The sequence below is a fragment of the Nicotiana sylvestris genome, chromosome 4 (assembly GCF_000393655.2).
Source record: "Nicotiana sylvestris chromosome 4, ASM39365v2, whole genome shotgun sequence".
Lineage (NCBI taxonomy): Eukaryota > Viridiplantae > Streptophyta > Magnoliopsida > Solanales > Solanaceae > Nicotiana > Nicotiana sylvestris.
The window spans coordinates 113,016,145-113,038,649 of NC_091060.1; the positions used below are offsets into that span (position 1 = coordinate 113,016,145).

General features: G+C 41.5%; 3 non-coding genes and 1 pseudogene across 3 annotated transcripts; all 4 read right to left on the bottom strand.

Annotated features, from left to right (window-relative positions):
* Window positions 1–8,026: 8,026 nt before the first annotated feature.
* Window positions 8,027–8,144, bottom strand: LOC138890871 (5S ribosomal RNA; annotated as a pseudogene).
* Window positions 8,145–8,693: 549 nt separating this feature from the next.
* LOC138890816 (5S ribosomal RNA) lies at window positions 8,694–8,812 on the bottom strand. The gene has a single exon (XR_011407219.1). It is a non-coding gene; the product is annotated as a 5S ribosomal RNA (ribosomal RNA).
* A 10,290-nt stretch (window positions 8,813–19,102) lies between these two features.
* Window positions 19,103–19,221, bottom strand: LOC138890824 (5S ribosomal RNA). Its single transcript, XR_011407227.1, has one exon. It is a non-coding gene; the product is annotated as a 5S ribosomal RNA (ribosomal RNA).
* Window positions 19,222–19,707: 486 nt separating this feature from the next.
* Window positions 19,708–19,826, bottom strand: LOC138890826 (5S ribosomal RNA). Its single transcript, XR_011407229.1, has one exon. It is a non-coding gene; the product is annotated as a 5S ribosomal RNA (ribosomal RNA).
* Window positions 19,827–22,505: the final 2,679 nt, after the last annotated feature.

Sequence of the window (22,505 nt, forward strand, 5' to 3'; positions counted from 1 at the left end):
AAGGACATTACCGACGCATACGACGGTTGGAGGATGTTCTTCGACGGAGCTGTAATATTTTAAAGGAAGGGGCATTGGAGCAATTTTGGTATCAGAAATAGGTCAACATTATCCGGTATCTACTAAACTCAGAGTTCATTGCACCAACAACATGTCAGAGTATAAAGCCTACATACTAGGACTTAACATGGCAGTCGACATGAATATTCAGAAGCTATTGGTAATCGCTTATTCAGATTTGCTTGTGCACTAGGTACAAGGAAAGTGGGCCACGAAGAATTCCAAGATATTTCCATATCTGCACCATGTACAGGAATTGAGAAAGAGGTTCACGAAGATAGAGATCCGGCATGTGCCCAGAATTTAGAATGAGTTCGCCGATGCATTGGCCATTTTATCATCCATGATACAACATCCGGATAAGAATTTCATTGATCCTATCCTAGTGACAATTCATAATCAGCCGGCATATTGTGCCTATGTTGAATAATAAATAGATGGAAAACCTTGGTTCCATGACATCAAAGAGTACTTGGCAAAAAGAGAATATCCAGAGCATACAAACCACATTCAGAAATGCACACTTCGATGATTATCCAATCACTTTTCCACAATGGAGGAAACTTTTATAGAAGAACTCCTGATTTGGGATTGTTAAGATGTGTCGATGCGAAAGAGGCTTCCAAACTACTCGACGAGATACATGCTAGGACATGCGGTCCATATATGAATGGTTTTGTCTTGGCTAAGAAGATGCTTAGGGCCGGTTAATTTTGGATGACCATGGAGACAGATTGTGTCCAGTATGTCTGCAAATGCTACCAATGCCAAGTGCATGCCGATATGATAAAAGTACCACCAAAATGAGCTCAATGCAACGAGCTCACCTTGGCCATTCGCCACGTGGGAAATGGATGTTATTGGTCCGATTGAGCCTACTGCTTCAAATGGGCATATGTTTATTCTGGTAACCATTGATTACTTCATAAAATGGGTAGAGGCTGCATCTTACAAAGCTGTAACCAAAAAAGTCATTGCAGACTTTGTCAAAGATCGTATCGTTTGCCGATACGGAGTTCCCGAGTCCATTGTTACTAATAATGCTACCAATCTCAATAGTTATATGACGAAAGCCATCTGTGAGACTTTCAAAATCAAGCAAAGGAATTCCACAGCATATAGACCTCAGATGAATGGAGCCGTATAAGCCGCCAACAACAACATCAAGAAGATACTAAGGAAAATGGTAGAAAACCACAAACAATGGCACAAGAAGCTATCCTTTGCTTTGTTGGTATACCGAACCAGTTCACACATCAACCAGGGCAACTCCTTATATGTTGGTTTATGGTATCGAAGCTGTCATCCCAGCCTAGGTAGAGATTCCTTCTTTAAGGATTATACATGAAGCTGAACTTAGCGATGCAGAATGGATAATGAGCTGCTATAAATAATTGACCCTTATAAATGGAAAAAGGATGAACGCAGTATGTCATGGTCAGATTTATCAGAACATAATGTCTAGAGCTTTCAACAAAAGGGTCAAACCAAGACAATTTGCACCAAGACAGCTGGTACTCAAGAAGATCTTCCCATATCAAGATGAAGCCAAAGGGAAATTCTCTCCCAACTGGCAAGGTCCTTACATGGTTCACAGGGTGCTGACAGGAGGAGCACTCATATTCGCAGATATGGATGAAAAAATCTGACAAGAACCAATCAATTCAAACGTAGTCAAGAGATACTATTCTTAGACTATTTACATTTCCTCATCTGATGTAATTGAACTACGCTTGACCTGATTCTCATTTAAGAGGGGATACGTAGGTTTGGTCATATCATAATAAAATGTTTATTTCCCCCAAGATCAAAAACTGGGGCAGAATTTTGAGGAGGACCCTCAAAATTCTAGAGCAAGACTAGACAATGCCAAAACATGCTAGACGGTCAGAAATCGGTTAAGAAATTGGGGCAGAATTTTGAGAAAGATTCTTAAAATTTTGAATAAGGTTCAACAAAGCGCGCAAAGAGCCGAAGGATAATCCACCAAACTGGGGCAGAATTTTGAGGAGGACCCTAAAAATTCTAACATGAGAAAGCTGCAGTGTCTCTGAAATGTGTTATTGTCACTAGTTCATCTAAAACTACTTGATATTTCAATATGTATCTAATATGACTCTATTTTTATCAATAATTGCATACTTTCGAAAACTCTATTTTGTAACAGTCAAGTGTTACCCACGGGAAACTCAGATAAGACCTCCAAAATGTAACAAAGCAAGGCCAGCGGACAGAGGCACGAACCAACCTCCCCTCACAAAATATACAATTTTTCTTTGAACGCAAGCACATTTGACATAGCGATAGCATTCGCGAACATGTACACACATAATAAGATCACTACCAATCAGGCCATCAGACACCGAATCTATATCTCCAGCTAAGAAATATACTACTCTTATTTGCTACTCGCTCTTTGCATGGGACTAAGACATGTCCCGTATACTTGCATGAGGCTAATCTTTGCCTCTATATTTGCATGTGGCTAATCCTTACCTCTATATATGCATAAGGCTAATCCTTTCATCCCTACCTGTATGAGGCTAATCCTTGACTCTATACCTGCATGAGGCTAATCCTTGCCTCTATATTTGCATGAGGCTAATCCCTACCTCCATATCTGCATGAGTCTAATCCTTGCCTCCATACCTACATGAGGCTAATCACTGCCTCCACATTTGTATGAGGCTAATCCCTACCTCCATATTTGCATGAGGCTAATCCTTGCCTCCACACCTGCATGAGGCTAATCCTTGCCTCTACACCTACATGAGGGTAATCCTTACCTCCATATTGCATGAGGCCAATCATTGCCTCCATACCTGCATGAGGCTAATCCTTGCCTCCCAACCTGCATGAGGCTAATCCTTGCCTCCATACCTGCATGAGACTAATCCCTCCCTCCATATTTGCATGAGACTAATCCTTGCCTCCATATATGCTTGGGACTAATCCCTGCCTCCATATTTGCATGAGGCTAATCCTTGCCTCCATATCTGCATGAGGCTAATCCTTGCCTTCACACCTGCATGAGGCTAATCCCCGCCTCCACATTTGCATGAGGCTAATCCCTGCCTCCATATTTGCATGAAGCTAATAGTTGCCTCCATATTTGCATGAGGCTAATCCTGCCTCTGTATTTGCTTGAGGTTAATCTTTTCCTCCTCACCTGTATGAGGCTAATCCGTACCTCCACACCCGCATGAGGCTAATCCTTGCCTCCCTACCTGCATGAGGCTAATCCTTGCCTCCCTACCTGCATGAGCTTAATCCTTGCCTCCCGACCTGTATGAGGCTAATCCTTACCTCTCTACCTGCATAAGGCTACTCACTTCCTCTGTATCTGCATGAGGCTAATCCCTGCCTCCACATCTGCATGAGGATAATCCTTGCCTCTATACTTGCATGAGGCTAATCCCTGCCTCCGTACTTGCATGAGGATAATCCCTGCCTCCATACTTGCATGAGGCTAATCTCTGACTCCATACTTGCAAGAGGCTAATCCCTGCCTCCATACTTGCATGACTCTAATCCCTGCCTCCATATTCATATGGGACTAAGAATTGTCCCTCCTTGCATAAATATCGCTCTATTCCCATACTATCTATTTTGCTTTTCGATCGGGATAAGCTCTGTCCTTCATTTCACAAGACTGAGCTATGTCTTGTTAACATCATATTATAGCATCTCATGGGCTGAAATATCGCCAATCTATCCAAAGGGGTCATCGTCTAAAGGCATCATACTTATAGCCTGAAGACACCATGTCATGACCTGAGGACTTCTCAAATTTGCATATTATTATTCAAAGGCGTCATGGTTCGGAGGCACCATCTTCATGGCCCGAGAACCCCATTTCATGGCATGTGAATCCCTCACTGAATAATTTATGGCCCAGGACATTATGGTATGAGGACGACATCCTTAACCATCGGAAGACAACTTTCATGGTCCAAAAGGGAATCTGCATCATGTTTTAAATATTTGCACAAATACATGTTCGTAGCATCTCTTTATTTGTAGGTAACCAGCAAGCAACCACTATCCTATCAGGAGCAACCTCGCTCTAGTTCCTTCAACTATCTCAAACCTAGACCATTCACCATAGCCACCCTTGCATCCATTTCGAAATCTCATGTCTGTTCTTGTAATGACTTAATCGGTATATTCTGCCAATGAATCCAGAACTACACATGACCTGATTCCTATAAAACAAGGGATATGTAGGCAGCTCAAAGACCAGAGTCCGGCCTCTATCTTTCAAAACATCTCATCTGGTCAAAATTGGCCATGATTTCTTTACCCGAAAACTCTTTAATCCTTTTCGGGTAAAGAGGGGCAGTTGTTGATACCCAACTTTTCGCATAATATTTTCTAAACTATACCCAAGCAAAAATTAGTATTTTTTATACAATTTTTGCATTTTAGAAATATTTTAATTAATTTCTCCCAGAATTTTATTTATAAAACAATCACTGATTGCATCACAAATAGTTTTATGTTAATTTTTGTGGCCTAATTTTATCATTTGCATTTGTACTAAGTTTCAATTATTGTACAAATAGCCACATTTGTATTTTGAGGATGCAATTGCAATTACTTTGCAATTATAGCCTATGCATGCATTATTACATTACTTTATCGGAAAATAGCCTTTTATATTTTTAAAATATTAAGTAATTATTTTTAAATATCTCAAGGCATGAAAATCATTTTTACAGCCAACTAGTTATTTTTAAAAGATGTTTATCAATTAAATAAGATATTTAACAAATGGCCCCCTTTATTTTCATATTTAGCCTAAACACTTAGCCCAATTTTAACCGCAATTTCAAAATTAAACCAGGCCCAAAATCTACCCAGCCCAAACCCCTTATCTACCCGACCCACTTCTTGCTAAATCCTGGCCGTTGATATTTTTTATCAACGATCAAGATTCCCCCTTACCTAAATTAAACCCTAATGACCTCCCCCAGACCTCTCATTTCCTTTCCTCTCACGCCGTCATCTGATCCCCTACTCTCTCAAATGCTCTTAAATCCCAACCCTAACTCACCCTCATCGCCATTCATCTGTTGTCGTTCATAGTGGTTTCTCACTACCATCAGACCTCTAATGGTCTCTCCTATGCTGGTATCTCCATCTCTAAGGTCCTCGAGGGACCAGGGTCATTTCATTTACACATATGGCCTTTTCTCGCCTTTTTCAGGCTGTTCCGGTTAGATTTCGAGTAAGATCTTCCTATGTCACCTTAGATATATGGATTTCTAAGCCTACTTTTTCATCTTTGTGTTCTTCTTCTCGAAACCCTAATTTTTTTCTTTGAACTTCTTAGATCTATGCAAGATCTAAGATGGATCGAACCTATTTCACATGAGTTTTACAAGAACCTTCTAATTTTCGAATGGTTTTTCATTTTTCTAAACTAGGGTTTCCCGAAAATTTCTTTCTCCAAAATGTTTGATAATTTTGTGTGTTTAATCTTCTATTTCTTATGTGTTTTAACCGATTTCGTAAAAGTTGCTTTAACCCTAACTAGTTTATGCTAAAACCCCCAATTTTTCAACATTTTGTTTGGATTCTAAGGTTGTTCGGGTTACTTGTGCACCAATTTCGTTCTATGCCTTGGTTCCTGTGATTTTTCTTTAGCTTAATTCTATGTCTTGTGATTTTTATCCTAGTGTTACTCTATTAAGGTTCTTGGTTCAACTCCCCTACTGATTCTATATGTCTATATTCGTTCTGGCTATTCATTGTAAACCTATATTTCTCTTCTTTAATCAGTGTTGATTTGAATTTTTGATTTATCAATTTGTTTCATTAAGACCTATGTGTTGAGTCCTAACTATTCCTTTCTTCCCTTATTTGAATTATTTGCAATACTTGCTGATTCTTTACATGATTCTTTCCTTAATTAAATCCTTGACTATCGTATTCTAAAGTTCTTTATTTGTGGTTTGATTCGAAATCCTTTCCTTAATAAGGCCTCTGATTCTTACTTCTTTACCCAGTCTGATTGAACCTTTTTCCTTAAATAGTATTTGTCATTACTGTTGGCTAATTTTCCTTAATTAAAAGAGAAGACTATGCTGAATCTCTGTGTGATTGATTCTGAAATTCCTTGATTGTTGATCCTTGATTACTTTACCTTATTTGCTCTACTCTTGAACTACTATATAAATTCTCTTTATTTTAACTTCTTACACACGCACAGTAGTTCATAATGCCCTACTTTACACTCTAAAAGCTCTCTGCTCTCTCTGCTACTTATGATCTTTGTTAGTCTAGCCGGCTGCAAGCCAAGGCTGGAAATTGCACAATACCTATCTCACATCTTGTGTTTTCTTTCTCTAACTAATATGCTTTTGATTATATTTAAAAATATAAACCTATGTGTTTATTTACTACTTTAAGTTTATCTGATCTGAGTCCATTCTTGCTTCTGTTTACTGCTTACCTAGAATTCCAAATACTGCCTTATTCAAATATGTGATTAGCATGTTTTCACTTTACTTGTTTGTTTGTTATCTTGTTTTACATGTCTTACATATGTAATTAGCATGTTTGCCTGACTACTGTTTATCTAGCATGCTTCAACTTTGCTTTTGTCTAATTAGAATGCCTACAATTGTTAATACTTTCCTAGCATGTCCATTTAAGTCCCTGCATGTTCTACCTTACTCCTGCTAAGTTATCTAGTCTCTCTAGTGCAATGCTAGTTGTGTTGTTTATATGCCCTCAATATGTTTCTGCTGTGATCCCTTCTTCATGTTTCAATGACTAACCTATTAATTCTGTAGAACCCCTTGATAACTCTATGCACCCTGTTGTTTATGTGCTCCATTGAGGTGTGTTCTATGTGTCCCCAACCCCTCTTTCCTTGAGTGGAAACCGTTTGCCAAAGTAGTTTCTAAAGCTGTTTGCTCTGTGACTTGTGTTCTAATTGCAAAATGGTTTTTCATACTTTCCTCAAACTGTTGTTACCTTTAAATTGGTACTGGTTTTTAGAAATTCTTTTCACTCCTAATACCTTTTTTTATACTGTTTATCAAACTCTTTCAAATCAATATGCACTCTCACTTACTCTTAGATTACTAAGTCCTGCCCTTCTCGTATGTGTACTGCTTAGAGACCCTTGAGATCTCTCTGAACTCTGGCATATCAGGGATGACACTTCCATACTGCACATAAATCAGTCCTTATTTGAGAAAGTTCTGGGTGTGAGCACTGCCTAGGATCCTTGAGGTCCATAGGGAACTCTAACACACCTAGACTTGAAATTGGCTATAAAACTTTGGGCATTTGAGATTACTGAAGGCTTGGAAATTGCTTTAGGCATGCTTCAGGCTCCATATAGCTTAACTTCTGTTTTGTTTATGTAATTTTTATTCAATCATTGGTCTGTAATAATTAATTGTAAATAGATATTGGGGTGATTAGTGAAAGGAGAGGGTAGTTGTATACTGTGGGTAAAATTGGGTAAATAACATGCTTATAGGGTTCATTTGGTTCAGATGTGTTTTATTAGATAACATTCATATAGGGTTCAAATGTGTTTTGTTAGATTATATGCCTATAGGATTTTGCTTTGGTTCTAATAAATTCTGCTTGCTTTACTTTACATAATTAGAAATCATGCCTATAGGATCTAAAATCAGGTTTAATTATAGAAATCATGCCTATAGGATCTAAAATTAGTTTTAATGAGAACTAAAATCAGTTTATTTAACTAACCTACTCGTTTCTTTAATAGTCTTCAACACTGTGTTTACTAGAAAACATTCTTATAGGATCCAGATTGCCCGCTTTAAAATTCTTTACCGGTTTACTGCATTCCTGATTAATGATTAGATACCATGCTCATAGTACATCACTACTACGTGTCTAGGCAAGCCTATAGGACGATTAAAAATCTTGTAAGCAATATGAGGCGCCATCATGACCTCTACTGGATTTTGGGTCGTGACAGATGCAACACAAGGACTTATCAGGGGGTCACTCATCCTAGTACTACTCTTGCCAGGCACACTTAACTTCAGAGTTCTGATGGGATCCAGTGCGTTAGTGTTGGTATGATTGCATCCGACATTCCTTGCACTCTAAATTCTCTTAAAACCTTTCCTCCCATTTTAGATGCGAAAGTGTAAAGACGTAAAACAACATAACTTAACAATCATTTATCGTTTTTACGCGATTCCTCTTTTGATTTTATGTATTTTATGCGGACAAAAGCATTGACCAATAAAAACTAGTCACGCTCAAAGATAATATCACAATTAGAGGGCCCGACATGCCTATTACACTAGGTCGCATGGAATGATGACATTGCAACTCGACGTTTTACGGATGTCGCCTTCGAGGCCAAGGCGTAGAGACATGTCAAGTGCAATGGTGTTAAGCCCGTAAGGTCGTGGGCTGTTATTGTGATTTAAAATATCTACCTTTTAAATATTTTCCTTATTTATATTATTTATTGTATATTGCCTTTTTGATATTTTCCTTAATTATCCCATTAAAAAAATTATTATTGCATGTAAAAAACATCGTTTACAATGTGTATAACTCATTTGTTAATTTATTAGATCTACTGTCGATATATTAAAAGAAGTAGGAAAACAATATTGCCAAAAATAGGGAGGCAATACGAGGACTTACTAGGGGGTCACCCATCCTAGTACTACTCTTGCCTAAGCACGCTTAGCTTCGGAGTTCTGATGGGATCCAGTGCATTAGTTCTGGTATGATCGCATCCGACATTTCTTAAATTGTAAATTTGTTTACCGTGAAAATGGTAATAACAATTAAGTTTGTAAATGGGACTCTAAAAATACGTTATCTATTTATATTCTAGTTGTTAGAGCAGTGGATGCTAAATATGTGAAGTTTAATTGATGAAATACAAGCTAAAATGGGGCAATAATCAAACCGAGGGGCTTGCTACCCGGGCCTCGCACTGGCCGATGAGGGGCCTCGAGTTTGATGCCTGGGCTCAAGCTCGAGCTATCGGGGATAATCGAGAAGGGAATAACATTTAAGATATGATTAAAGGAGGCTATTTATGGCCAATATCAAGCAATAAAATAAGAACAAGTATGAAAGCAACAAATAGAAAGAGTCACCTCGAGCGAGTAAGTAGAGAGAAGAGAGAGAGAGAGAGAGAGAAAGAGAGAGAGAGAGAGAGAGAGTTGCTATTGATATTGTGTAGAATGGTTGGAGTAACAACAACACTTTACAAAGTGGTGAGTATTCCCTTTATATAGGAGGGGAATCCTGTTATAGTACAACGTGCATTAATTGTAAAAGCATGGAGATGGGACGGCTAGAAGTGACGCCTCGATATAGGCTCTGTGTAGGCCGGCTCTGTCAGACTTAGCCGTATACCTTGGGAATACCCCATTTTGCTTTAGCCTCAATCTTTGTCTTTTTTGAGTCGGTACTCAATGATCCCCGAGGGAAGGAACTCGACCGCTACTCCACGTCCTCGGGGTCTCGAGACATTCTTCTGAAGTGACTTGATAGCAAGAAATTATGCTCTCTAATTTTTCCGCATACAGATAGTCTCCGCATTTCTCAGAATGAAGCGATGGGAAACGACTCTGACACCCGACTCCTCGAGCTTCTTTTGACAACGTCATACTGATGACGCAACCTATGATGCGAGTTTTTGCGGTAACCGGGACATCGTATGAACTTGTGTTTTCGACATCATTCAATGCACTATCGGTTCCCATTTTTCGAGGTGAAAGTACTGCCATCAATTCGGTTCTTCGAGAATGCAGTAATTGCGTCCATCGGTCAGTCTTCCAAAGGCCTCGATGACTGCATTGTTATCTCCTATAAATGGGGGCGTTCTGGCATTGTTTTTCTATCCATGTGCCTTCATCTGCTCATTCACCCTTTTCTCCTTACCATCTTCCTCTATTGTTGATCACCATGATTGGAGTCGACGGCCTCAAGGTTGTTTAGCATCATTCCGATAGGTCATGTCGTGGCCCTTTGCATGGGCTCCTCTTTGTTGAGCATGACTATGCCGTCCTATCACTGTTGTGGTTGTTATTAAGTCTACTGCCGTTGTCCCTATTGGCTCGAGATGATAACATACGGGGGTCAATTTTCCTTGCTCGTAAAAAGTTCTTCGGGTTGTATATCGCTGCTCAAAAGGGGGCTCGGATTATACACTGCTGCACACCTTTATACCTCGGCTCGACATGGCACTTTGCTTTGAGCTGGTAGCTTGCATGGATCGATGCTCCAAGAAGTAGATTCTATGTAGTCGTGCAAGCAAGGTTGATGCCCGCCAAGTCTGTTGTCTCTCCGAGGTTCTCTTGGCCAGTGAGGGTCCTCGACCTTTGGCGGGTTATGGCATTTTTTAATCCCTCCCTGCTTCTAGACCTATCCTTAAGGGATATCAGTGCAAAAGGCCAGGATGAGGCTTCTGAGGATGCATGCCCGGAGGCGTTTGTTACTGGAGGTGGACCTTCGAGACTAGACTAGTCTCTAGGGTTTTACCATGTGTGTGCATCCCTTTGCTTTTTTGTTCACCTATAAGGACCCCTTGTGGGCTTTTGAGATTGTATATAAGAATCCCCTGAGGGTCATTGTAAGCCAATATTTATGAAATATGAAAACATCTTCTTTACTTCTGCTTTTGATTTTTGCCATGTTCTTGTATACTATTGTGCGTTTGCCGAGCCCCTATTGACGAACGTCAATTTTTTTCCTGGCCTTTGGTTGACAGAAATGGCTCCTTTTTGAGCTCATTGTTGTTGTCGGAATCAAGCCTGAAGTGGTCTGGTAAACGTGGATCATTGGGGCCCACAAGCCTCGTGGAGATAGAGCACCGAAGTGAAAGTCAACTTCGGGAACTTGGAGCTTTTACTTTGAGCTTGACGTAGATAACCTTTTAAGGTGTTGTAGGCAGGTTTCTAAGGAAGGGTCTATTCGTACTTAGGTGACTTCCTGAGGTCGAGCCCTCGTGGACAAAGCGTAAAGTGCTTATTTTTCTTCTCGAGGGAAAACTTCGAGGTTGGGTACCACCTCGGAACTGGAGATGATTTCATTGACCCTCTGGGGCCTAACTTCTTCTTGACGGAAATCTCTGGGGTCAGGTGCTACCTCGGGATCTGTACTGAGGTCGTTGGCCTCCTGGGGCTTATCTTGGGTAGGCGAATCGTTGTTGTTTCCCACATATACATGGGGCAACTCTTGCTTCTTTGGAAGATCCCATTGTTTTAGATAGATACCCTTCCGCCTTGACATCGAGTCCTTCGTTACCTTAAGCGCAAAAGTGTTGTTGTAGGTCTCTACTTCAGTTTGCCAATTCTACCATAGTCATGACTGCTACTTTAGGCTTGCCCAGCAGGGAGGGGAGAGTTCCATTCCCAATGCTCAGGATCCACAGAAGTTTACTCTGAAGACTATGTCTTCGATAAGAGAAGAACATCTAGAGATGGTGAGGGGAGACTGCGGATGGGGCAAGGGGGCAGTGTTGGAGGTGCTTTCCCCTGAGGAGGGTATTACGAACCCCGCTATAGGATTCCTGAATGTATACTTATACCATTTCACACTAGCCCCCCTTGATAAGGTTGTGCTTGATTTCTACCTGAAGTATCGGGTTACTTTGGTGCAGATACATCCGTCGTTTTGGAGAGTAGTGCTGATGATGAGATTTTTTGCGGAGAAGGCTGGGCTTGAATTCATGCTTAGTCACCTCATTAGGCTGTACCGGCCCTTTCACCATCGAGGCCTACTAACCTTGATAATGAGGAAGATGGGGATTGAGAGTGGGTCAATCGATTCGTCCGGGTCCGGATGCCTCATATTATCCCCATGGAACTCATGCCATTTCCCGAGGGACGGAATTATGCGCGTGAGTGGAGTGTCTTGTGCTTTCTTATATTCCCTTGTAGCAAAAACTAGTTTAGTAACTGTGTTTCCTCCTTTTCTGCACAACTTCGTGGGCACCGGGCAAAGTTCCCAATTTGCCCGGCTAGGTCCAAAGGTTGGCGACCCATTCGACTTGCGACGATCGTAGGTGGCGAGCTATGTCCCGGGGCAGATGGGCAGCAAAACACCAAGGTATGTGCGTACGCTTCTTTTACTTTGGTCTTCGTATATTTGAGATGACATTTTCCTCTTTCTTTTGTACTGGTCTTGCCATCATAGGTATCGGAAGGTCCCTAGGGGTGAGGTTGTGCTCTTCTGGTGAGGGGGAGGAGTTGTCGGCTTCAGCGCCAAAGGATGATGGTGATAAACGGGATGTCCGCTTGCAGTGTGATGGAGCATTTAGCGGGGCCAAATAGGTCTGTATCTTCGAGGAGAAAACATCGCTCGAGCCTATTGTTCCTGAAGTCTTCAGTTCTGGAACGATGGTCCCTCCGAGTGATCATTCTTCAATCGAGGTTGGTTCTTCCATGGCCAAGAGGGATGGGCCAACAAGAGTGTGCTCGGCCTTCGAGGAAGTTCGTCGGCTTCACTTCATGGTGGGTTCTGGCATAGTCCTTCCGCATATCGTGTCTTTCCTTCTTTATCAAGTTTTTCTTCTGCAGGCCTTTGATAGGCTCAGGTCCGAGCTTCACCATCATAGGGTTAGGCTTCGAAAAGCTCTAGATGAGGGTAGGTCCCTTAGGCTCCTCTACGAGGAGAAGGAGGTTGATTTGATGCACAGTTGATGTGAGGTCTTATACAAGAGCTCGAACTACGAGAGCTATTTGATGGAGCAAGTAACCTCTCGTAGTACGCATTTCGCTTTTTAACCTTTAAGGTTAATCTTTTTGCCTATCTCAGTTGTAGAGAAAGGTGGAGGCTCCGGAGCACCTTAGGGGTGAAGCTGACCGAGTTAGGAATGATTGTGGCGAACTAAGAGCTCAGATGTAGGCTCAAGCTTCAGAGGAAAAGGGTGCCTTGGCTAAAATTCCCGCCTTTGAGGCCCAACTCCAGTTGGCTCATGACAACACTTCATTTCAAGCGGATATGATCGTGAAGCTTGACTACGAACATTTGAAGGTCAGGGCTGAAATCGATGATGCTCGGGCTGAAGCAGTATTGAGTCAGACTAAGGCTGATCAGGAGATGGCAATTCATTTGAAGGTTGCTACTGATGCCCAAGTCGAGTTGAAGAGGGCCCTTGATCGTGCAAGCAATAGCAAGAAGTATGCGAGGTGCATATCCCAAAGGGAAGTCCTCGAGGAGATTCATGACAAGGGCTTCGATCTCTCGGGGGAGATCGAGCAAGCCAAGGGGGAGGGGTATGATGCCAAGTTCCTTCTGTCTGATGCTGAAGACGGTAGAGAGGGAGCCTCCGAACCGTAGTTGCCGAAGGGGGGAATATTTATTCCCTGCCTCCTTCTTGTATACATAGCTTCTATAATATGTTGTAGATTGAGCTTGAATTTCACCACCTGTATGTAAAAAAGGAAACCCCGTAATTGTATCTTCTATATTTCTGTTCGCCAAGATCTCAATCGAGTTGGTTCGACCTTTGGATTGGTAGGAATATCCGAACCTGTAATATGGCCCTGATGTTGGTTAGGCCGGAGAAAGCGGTAACTGTTTTGGGTTCAGTCTCCGACTCGGGCTCCAACTCGGGCTCAATCGACCATCACATTTTACGCCTGCATGGACTACCGACAATGGCTCTTATGCCTTGGGTCGAAGCGATCTTATGTGTTTGTGGCCCTAAGGCTTCTGAAACTGGTAATGATGGCTCTTATGCTATACTCTTAGGCATGTATAGTTAACTATTTTGGATCTGGTCTCCAAATCGGGATACGACTTGAGCTCACTTTGACCCTCAAGTTTTCAAATTTTAAGCTGGCGACAATGGCTCTTACGCTTTTGATAATTGCAACCTTTTAGTCTGTGGCCTTGAGCCTCGTATAGCTAGCGATAATGGCTCTTACATTTTTGCCTGTGGGCATATGTAGTCTTTGTTTACCTCTCGTTAAGGACTTTTTGAAATGATTTTGCCTGACCCATCGTCGATTCGGGAAAAACCTCGATTTCAAGTCATTAGCGGCGATGTTTGAGCACTTCGGAAGGTTTAGCTCGTGGGCTGATAGCTCGAAGCCTTGTGATTTGGAGGTGACATAGTCGAAGCTTGTTTGCCTATTGAGGGTAGCCTATTTTAACCGGTTCTTTTCGATGTAGATTCGAAGTAATGGCCTGTATTTAGTTAGCGATGGTCGGGCGTCCCCGAGTCGCATTAATTTTGCTAGTGCATCCATATTAACCACAACCATTTGTGTTTGGCCGAAGCCATTTGTGATCTCGAGTGTGGCAGTTTAGGCATCTATATCGAGGGTATGCCCTTTTAGGAGTCTTACAAATGTGACATATAGCCTAAACTTCGGTATAGAGTTTTATACCTGTAGTAAGGTCTTACAAAACTTTCATGCCCGTTGAGGTCTTATAGTTTTTTCATGCCTGTTGAGGTCTTACAGCTTTTTCATGCCTGTTGAGGTCTTACAGTTTTTTCATGCCTGTTGAGGTCTTATAGTTTTTTCATGCCTGTTGAGGTCTTACAATTTTTTAATACCTGTTGAGGTCTTATAGTTTTTTCATGCCTGTTGAGGTCTTATAGTTTTTTCATGCCTGTTGAGGTCTTACAGTTATTTTTTATTGTTATGTAAAATAGATCTGGGTAGACCAAATTTGCTCGCTCGGGGTTTTACGGCCTCGGGATTTTTAGTAAATGGCGATTGACGACAGTCTCCGAGTCATCGAGTTTGCCTAGGCTCGAAAGCTGTTATCTGTGAGCTCAGAATTGCCTCGTTGATGTCCTACTAGCATGGAGTTCTGACCCTGAGGTCATGTGGGTATCAAATTGTTCATGCTAAGTCTCCGAGTATTCCAGGACGTACTTGATGTAGGGATCCTTGCTGTGAGTATGCTGAATTTTCTTTGGAGTACGAGATGTTTTTGGCGAAAGATATCCTTAGATTGCTTGGTGTAAGTACATGTTGTTTTGTTGCCGTGAGCTTGGCCTGTGCGGGCACGACTCTTTTGACCGTTTGGCCCGGTACATTGTTTCCTATTGGAACTTAGTCTGTCATTCCCCGACCTTTTCGAGAAGACGACATATTCAAGGAGGGTGCCTTCATGTGTTCGGGGTTGATTGCAAAAGAAGCCTCGTGAGCTTGTCATATCCTCCTTAGGAGGCACGTCGCCCCAGTGAGAACCTTGTTGGAGAGACCCTCTTTGTGGCAAATGTTCGACCGAGGGGAAAGAGTGCGACGAGTGCCATTAATTTTTTCTGATCTTCGGGTAGGGTTAACACTTCCGAACCCCCTATCCGGGTGTCTGCATATGGGTTAGTGTAAAATAATGAAGGAGAGAGTGGTCTTACCTCATCGCAGGGTGCGCATGCGATGTTCTGAGGCCCGATATGTCCCTACTATTTTGGAGCGAGGACTCTGTACAATCCTCCATTGTGTTTATTCAGGCTTGGCTGAAGACATGGTTTGATTAACCTTTGACTCTTTCGAGAGTGGAGATATTGGTGTCGGCGATACGTTATGTGATGCGAACATTCCCCTTGCCGCATGTTGCTTCCTGTCGATGATTTTAATTCCGTCCCTTGCGGGGGATTTCATCCTTTGGCGAAGAGGGGACGACACTGCCTTCACGCAGTGCGTCCGCGGCCGTCTAAATAAGGCGTTCATGCCTTGTGCCTCCTTTGATGATACAGAACTTGGCATTTCGGTCTGCGCCAGCCATGCTTACTGAGGGAATGGTCTTTCTTCTCGTCGTCTCGATTGCCGTGTGTCATCCGCCAAAGATTTGAGAGGCAGACATGATTTGGTTCGGTGGTCCGAGCCGCCCTATCATACTCGGACCGACAATGTTGATAGAGCCACCTGAATTCATGAGCACATGTTTTATCTGAAATGGATCGAATGAGGAAGAAGGCTACTAGTGTGTCAGTGTGATGCTGAGACAAGGTCTTAGCATCCTCTTCGCTGAATGTAAGGGCGTCCTCGGGAATATAACCCTGGATCCGTTTTTCTCTGGTGATGGGCATTTTACCCTCATCTTTATAAGTTATTGGAGAGTGTTGTCGCTCATCCACTATCATGGTAATATGTCGCTGCCCATTTGCTTAGTTCTTCTTGGCCGCCTTCCTTACTCGGAACTGAACTTGAGCCCGATCGCTCGACAGTTCTCAGCGGTGATTTTTATTGAGTAGCTTGGATTTTTTCCTTCGGAGCTGGTGGCCATCATCGGCCCCGTGGTCGTGCGTTTTATATAGTTCACACACCCAGCTGTGATTCCTCCGGAAGGGATTCGATTGAATAGGCCTGGGCCATTTGGCATCCCTGGTTTCGCTGACGGTGAACACGATGTCGAATACAGCAATGTTGAAATTGTATCCTGATGGGCTAGGGGCCCTCGCCGGCCTCATGTACCTACCAAATCTGGCTCTGTTGACGATTCCTCGAGGATATTTCCCTCGATCCATTCTCCGATCGTTGCGAGGTAGGTTGCATCTAGCGGCATTCCTCCTATCTGTAGTGTACGGGCGGTATTTTTTTTGTTTGGAATCAGTTTCTTTGCCAGGAGTCTACTTAAGTATAATGATCTCGAGGGGGCTCCCAGCTGGTCATCCACGTCCCTGATTTGCGACTGGTGCCGGATGTGGGTGTCCGACCAAGTGTTGGCTGGATACCCATTCAAGTTCTATTTTAACTGCCTTGAAATCATCGGGATTTGTTCGTTTTGGCTTTGAGTGAAGGCCTGCACCCCTAGCCGTCTGAGGCCGGGGGTAGTTCCGTTTGTTCCATCTGAGAATGAGATGCGAATTCTCGCAGTATTTCATTCTCCCTTTGCTTAATCTCGAGTGCATCAGGCTTTCTTGTCGTTGCTTCGATGGCACCAGCGTGTGCCTTTATGAAAGAATCCGCAGTATGGTAAGTGAGTTTATAGGGCTGGGAGCTAGGCTATGATGCCACATCATGGCCCCCTTCGAGAGCGTTTCTCCAAACCTCTTCAATAAGACAGACTCGATCTCATTGTCTTTTGTGTCATTGCCTTTCACCATGCACGTATAGGCAGTGATGTGTTCGTTGGGATCTGAGATCCTATTGTACTTTGGGAGTTATGTCATTCCGAACTTCTTTGGAGTGGGTTTTGGGGCCGCTTCCTCGGGGAACGACCTTTGGATGAACTCCTTCGAATCTATGCCCTTGAGGACCGGGGGTGCACCCGGGATCTGGTTGACCCTAGAGTTATAGGCATCGACCTTCTTATCGTTGGCTGCTATCATTTTCTCGCCCGATTCGATCCTTTTGTTGAGATCCTCAAGCATTTTTGCTATGGCAGGGTCAGTTATCGATACGTTATTCCTCGATCTCCCGGGTACCTGTTCGGCTGGGGGAGCTATTTTCGATGCTATTATGCTGGGAGTCTTCGGGTGGCTTTGCAACTTTGCGATAGCCAACTGTTGTGCGTGCAATATTTCGAAAATAATCGAAGACTAACTTCCTGTTCTTCCCGAGCTGGGATCTTTTGGACTTTCTGTTGGCCATCATGCAGCATGCTCCTGTCGTTATGTGAGGTTTCGTCGACCTGCTGTGCGTCCTGCGAATCTGCGTCTACTGAAATCGGTTCAGGTGTGTTATTGGGATTCTACGGTTGCGCACCGACGACTAGAATAACCACACCTTTTTCCCCGTGGTTTCCGACGTCATCGTTCTCGACTCTGTTTACTGAGCCAGACATTTTGTCCTGAAATCAAAAGATCTTGGACATGAAAAAGCGCAAAAGATAACTTGCATTGTGTAACGAAACCAGCAAGAAAATGATCACGATTATTTTTAGCCCCACGGCGGGCGCCAAACTATTTATCGTGAAAATGGTAATAACAATTAAATTTGTAAATGGGACTCTAAAAATACGTGATCTATTTTTATTTTAGTTGTTAAAGCAGTGGATGCTAAATATGTGAAGTTAAATCGACGAAATACAAGTTAAAATGTGGCAGTAATCAAACTGAGGGGCTTGCTACCTCGGCCTCGGATTGACCGATAAGGGGCCTCGAGGTCAATGCATGGGCTCGAGTTCGATGCCTAGGCTCTAGCTCGAGCTATCGGGGATAACCGGAAGGGAATAACAGTTAAGTTATGATTAAAGAAGGCTCTTTATAGCCAATATCAAGTAATAAAAGTAGAACAAGTATGAAAGTAATAAATGGAAAGATTTGCCTCAAGCGAGTAAGTAGAGAGAAGACAGAGAGAGTTGTTATTGATCTTGTGTAGAATGGTTGGAGCAATAACAACCCTTTACAAAGTGGTGAGAATTCCCTTTATATAGGAGGGGAATGCTGTTATAGTACAACGTGCATTAATTATAAAAGCATGGAGGTGAGACGGCTACACGCGACGCCTCGATACAGGCTCTGGGTAGGCCGGCTCTATCAAACATAGCCGTGTGCCTTGGGAATTCCCCTTTTTTCTCTAGCCTCGATCTTCGTCTTCTTTGAGTCGGTCCTCGATGAGCCCCGAGGGAGGGAACTCAGCACCAACTCTGCGTCCTCGGGGTCTCGAGACTTCTTCTGAAGTGACTTAAAACAACATAACTTAACGATCATTTATCATTTTTACGCGATTTCTCTTTTGATTTTATGTATTTTATGCGGGCAAAAGCATTGACCAATAAAACCTAGCTTCACTAGAAGATAATATCACAATTAGAGGGCCCGACATGCTATTACACTAGGTCACATGGAACAACGACATTGCAACTCGACATTTTACGGATGTCGCCTTCGAGGCCAAGGCATAGCGTCATGTCGAGTGCAACACTGCTAAGCCCGTAAGGTCGTGGTTAGTAATCGTAATTTACAATATCTACCTTTTAAATATTTTCCTTATTTTTATTATTTATTGTATATTGCCTTTTTGATCTTTTCCATAATTATCCTCTTTTAAAAAACAATTATTTGATGTAAAAAAAATCGTTTACATTGCGTAAAACTCATTTGTGAATTTATTATATCTATCGTTGATATATTAAAAAAAGTAGGACTATAATTTTACCAAAAAGAGGGATGCAACAGGAGGACTTCCCAGGGGGTCACCCATCCTAGTACTACTCTCTCCCAAGCACGCTTAGCTTCGGAGTTTTGATGAGATCCTGTGAGTTAGTGCTAGTAAGATCGCATCCCGCATTGCTTGTAATGTAAATCCTCTTAATACCTTTCCTCCTTCTACTTTAGGTTCGTAAGTGTAAAACCTTAAAACGATATAACTTTATGCTCATTTATCTGTTTTATGCGATTCCTCTTTGGATTTTTTGTATTTTTCGCAAGCGATAGCATTGACCAATAACAACCAGCCGTGCTCGATGATAATATCCCAATTAGAGGGCCTGACATGCCTATTACACTAGGTTGCATGGAATGACGACATTATAACACGACGTTTTACGGATGCCGCCATCGAGGCCAAGGCGTAACGACATGTCGAGTGCAACGGTGTTAAGCCCGTAAGTTCATGGTTGGTAATCGTGATTTTCCATAATTATCCTCTTTAAAAAATTATTATTTCATGTAAAAGAAGATCGTTTAAAATGCGTAAAACTCATTTGTGAATTTATTAGATCTACCGTCGATATATTAAAAGAAGTAGGAAATAAATTTTGCCAAAAAGAGGGATGCAATGCGAGGACTTCCCAGGGGCTCACCTACCCTAGTACTACTCTCGCCCAAGCACGCTTAACTTCAGAGTTCTGATGGGATCTTGTGCGTTAGTGCTGGTAAGATCGCAACTCGACGTTTTACGGATGCTGCCTTCTAGGCCAAGGCATAGCGACATGTCGAGTGCAACGGTGCTAAACCCGTAAGGTCGTGGTTGGTAATCGTAATTTAAAATATCTAACTTTTAAATAATTTTCTTATTTTTATTATTTATTGTATATTGCCTTTTTGATCATTTTCATAATTATCCTCTTTAAAAAAATTATTATTTCATGTAAAAAAACATCATTTACAATGCGTAAAACTCAATTGTGAATTTATTAGATCTACTGTCGATATATTAAAAGAAGTAGGATACAAATTTTGCCAAAAATAGGGATGTAACAGGAGGACTTCCTAGGGGGTCACTGGCATGACCCAAACCGAAGGGTCGCGATGGGTGCCCGAGCCCTACCTGTCGAACACCCCTAAGCATGAGTCTAAGCTATAAACCTTATTAACATCTGCTGAATTACGAGAATGATATACATGAATGAAACCTGTCCAAAAGACATATATACGTATACGTGCGGGTTATAGAGGGAAAGCCGTCAAAGCCGCAATAGACAATTATATACCCAAACTAAAAGCCGACAAGACCACATACTATCCAATAGTATATAATTGTCTACAAAGCTCTAATAGAAATACAACCGTACAAAGATGAGAGTGAGCCACATCATACCCATATATATATACTAGTGTATCGTACTAAAATCAAAAGCAACTCCGGATCAAGTGATGCACTGCAACTCTCGTTGATCAAGGATCCGAAGAAGGGGAACTGTCAGCTTGCCTACCTGAACCTGCGGGCATGAAACGCAGGCCCTGTGAAATAGGTTGTCAGTACGAAAAAATGTACTGAGTATGTAAGGCATGAAAATCTGTACGTAAAAGGCATAGATGAAACATGGAATAAAGAAATCCATCTGTAAATCTGAATAACTTTGTAAAATCTGAAACATTTATAATGTTATGCACGTGCATATAAATGTCATTTCATGCATGTGTATAAGTGTACATAACTTCATCAAGCCACTGAGGGCATCCCGTCATATCATATCGGCCACTATGGGCAACACCATCAACATATACCAACTGATCAAGTGGTGGTGTCGTAACCTTTTTCACATATCTCATACACATAAATACATGCATATAAATACGTGTATATAATGTCGTCTAGTCATAGGTCAATGTACATGCATAAATAAATAAAATGCATGAAAATATTTTAGAACTTTCAATATTCTTTTCGGATAAACTTTGTAAACTGTGTATTATTTTGAGGTTAATGAATAGAAGATATAATAATATGTCACATGGGGAATCAAGAACACAGATACCCCCTAGTATTTCTGTGAATAGAGTCGTTTATGAAAACTGTGTATTTGTTCATTTCTTCTGTATAATTGGACCATGCCAAAAATAAGGAAGGAGTAGCCTTAACATTCATGAAGTAGGAAAAACTCCGTATAATACTCTTGGAGAAGATTGCACGTATTACTCTAGAACAACAAAATTTTACGTTTCTATGATTCTAACAAATTCTCGTTAGAATTGTGTTGTTGCAATTTAAAACCGCAACATTGGATTGAATTTGGTTATGTTCTTGAAATATTCGAACCAGGAAAGGATGTTCCTTGTTTAATATTTTGGTCCTTTTTTTTGGTTCCTTTTTCTAAATGAAAATGGAATAAGATTGTAGTGAATATTTATCTATTAAATTCTAAATGTTTCTTAGTTAGCCACCTAATTCATTAATTAACTAGGTAATGACTAGTTATTCAATAATTAACCAGTTACCCGCATAATTAAGAATTATCTCAAATTACCTAAAAATACTACTCATTTTGTTTATATACTTTATACATCATACTATTGTGGTCATATGATATCTGAAATGGTACTAGTCCATAATTATCGGGTATTATCGCTCGATCCGTATTTTATCCCAAATCGGACACCTTCAACGAAACTCATTTTATTTAATTCGTGTGCCCTTTATCCTTCATGACACTTACTTATCGCTTGTTATATATACCGTAAATTCATTAACCTCAAGATAATCTCATCCCCGAGTCTACGTCGATTAACTGAAGACGAAACTTTTAACGTACGAAAACGCGAGATGTAACATCATTTCCCCCTTAGAAACATTCGTCCTCGAATGTTCAACTTCCCGGGATCTATATAACTTTTGGGAGAGTCTCCTTTGTAACAATACTACTACCAATTCTTCCTGTAGAAACTCAATAATTCGATGCCACATAGCACCACAATCATCAATAACGACAATGGCCTCACACGACCAATGAAAATAACCAACACAAGAATTTATACATGTACCTTATGGTTTGATGTCCCAATCGGACCCTTCTCTGGAGGAGGAAATAAGTAAGGATATCTAGACTTCATGTCTTCTTCGGCCTCCCAAGTCATTTCCTTCACATTGTTGTTTCTCCAAAGTACTTTCATGGAGGCTATCTCCTTATTCCGTAGCTTGCGGATTAGTCGGTGTAGGAAAACAATCGAAATTTCCTTGTATGACAAGTTCTCTGTAATCTGTACATCATTCGTAGGCACCACTCGGGTAGGATCGCCAATGCACTTCCATAACATAGATACGTAAAAAATCGGATGGACAGACTCCAATTCCGAGGGCAATTCTAACTCATAAGCTATTTGGCCTACTTCTGAATGATCCTATAAG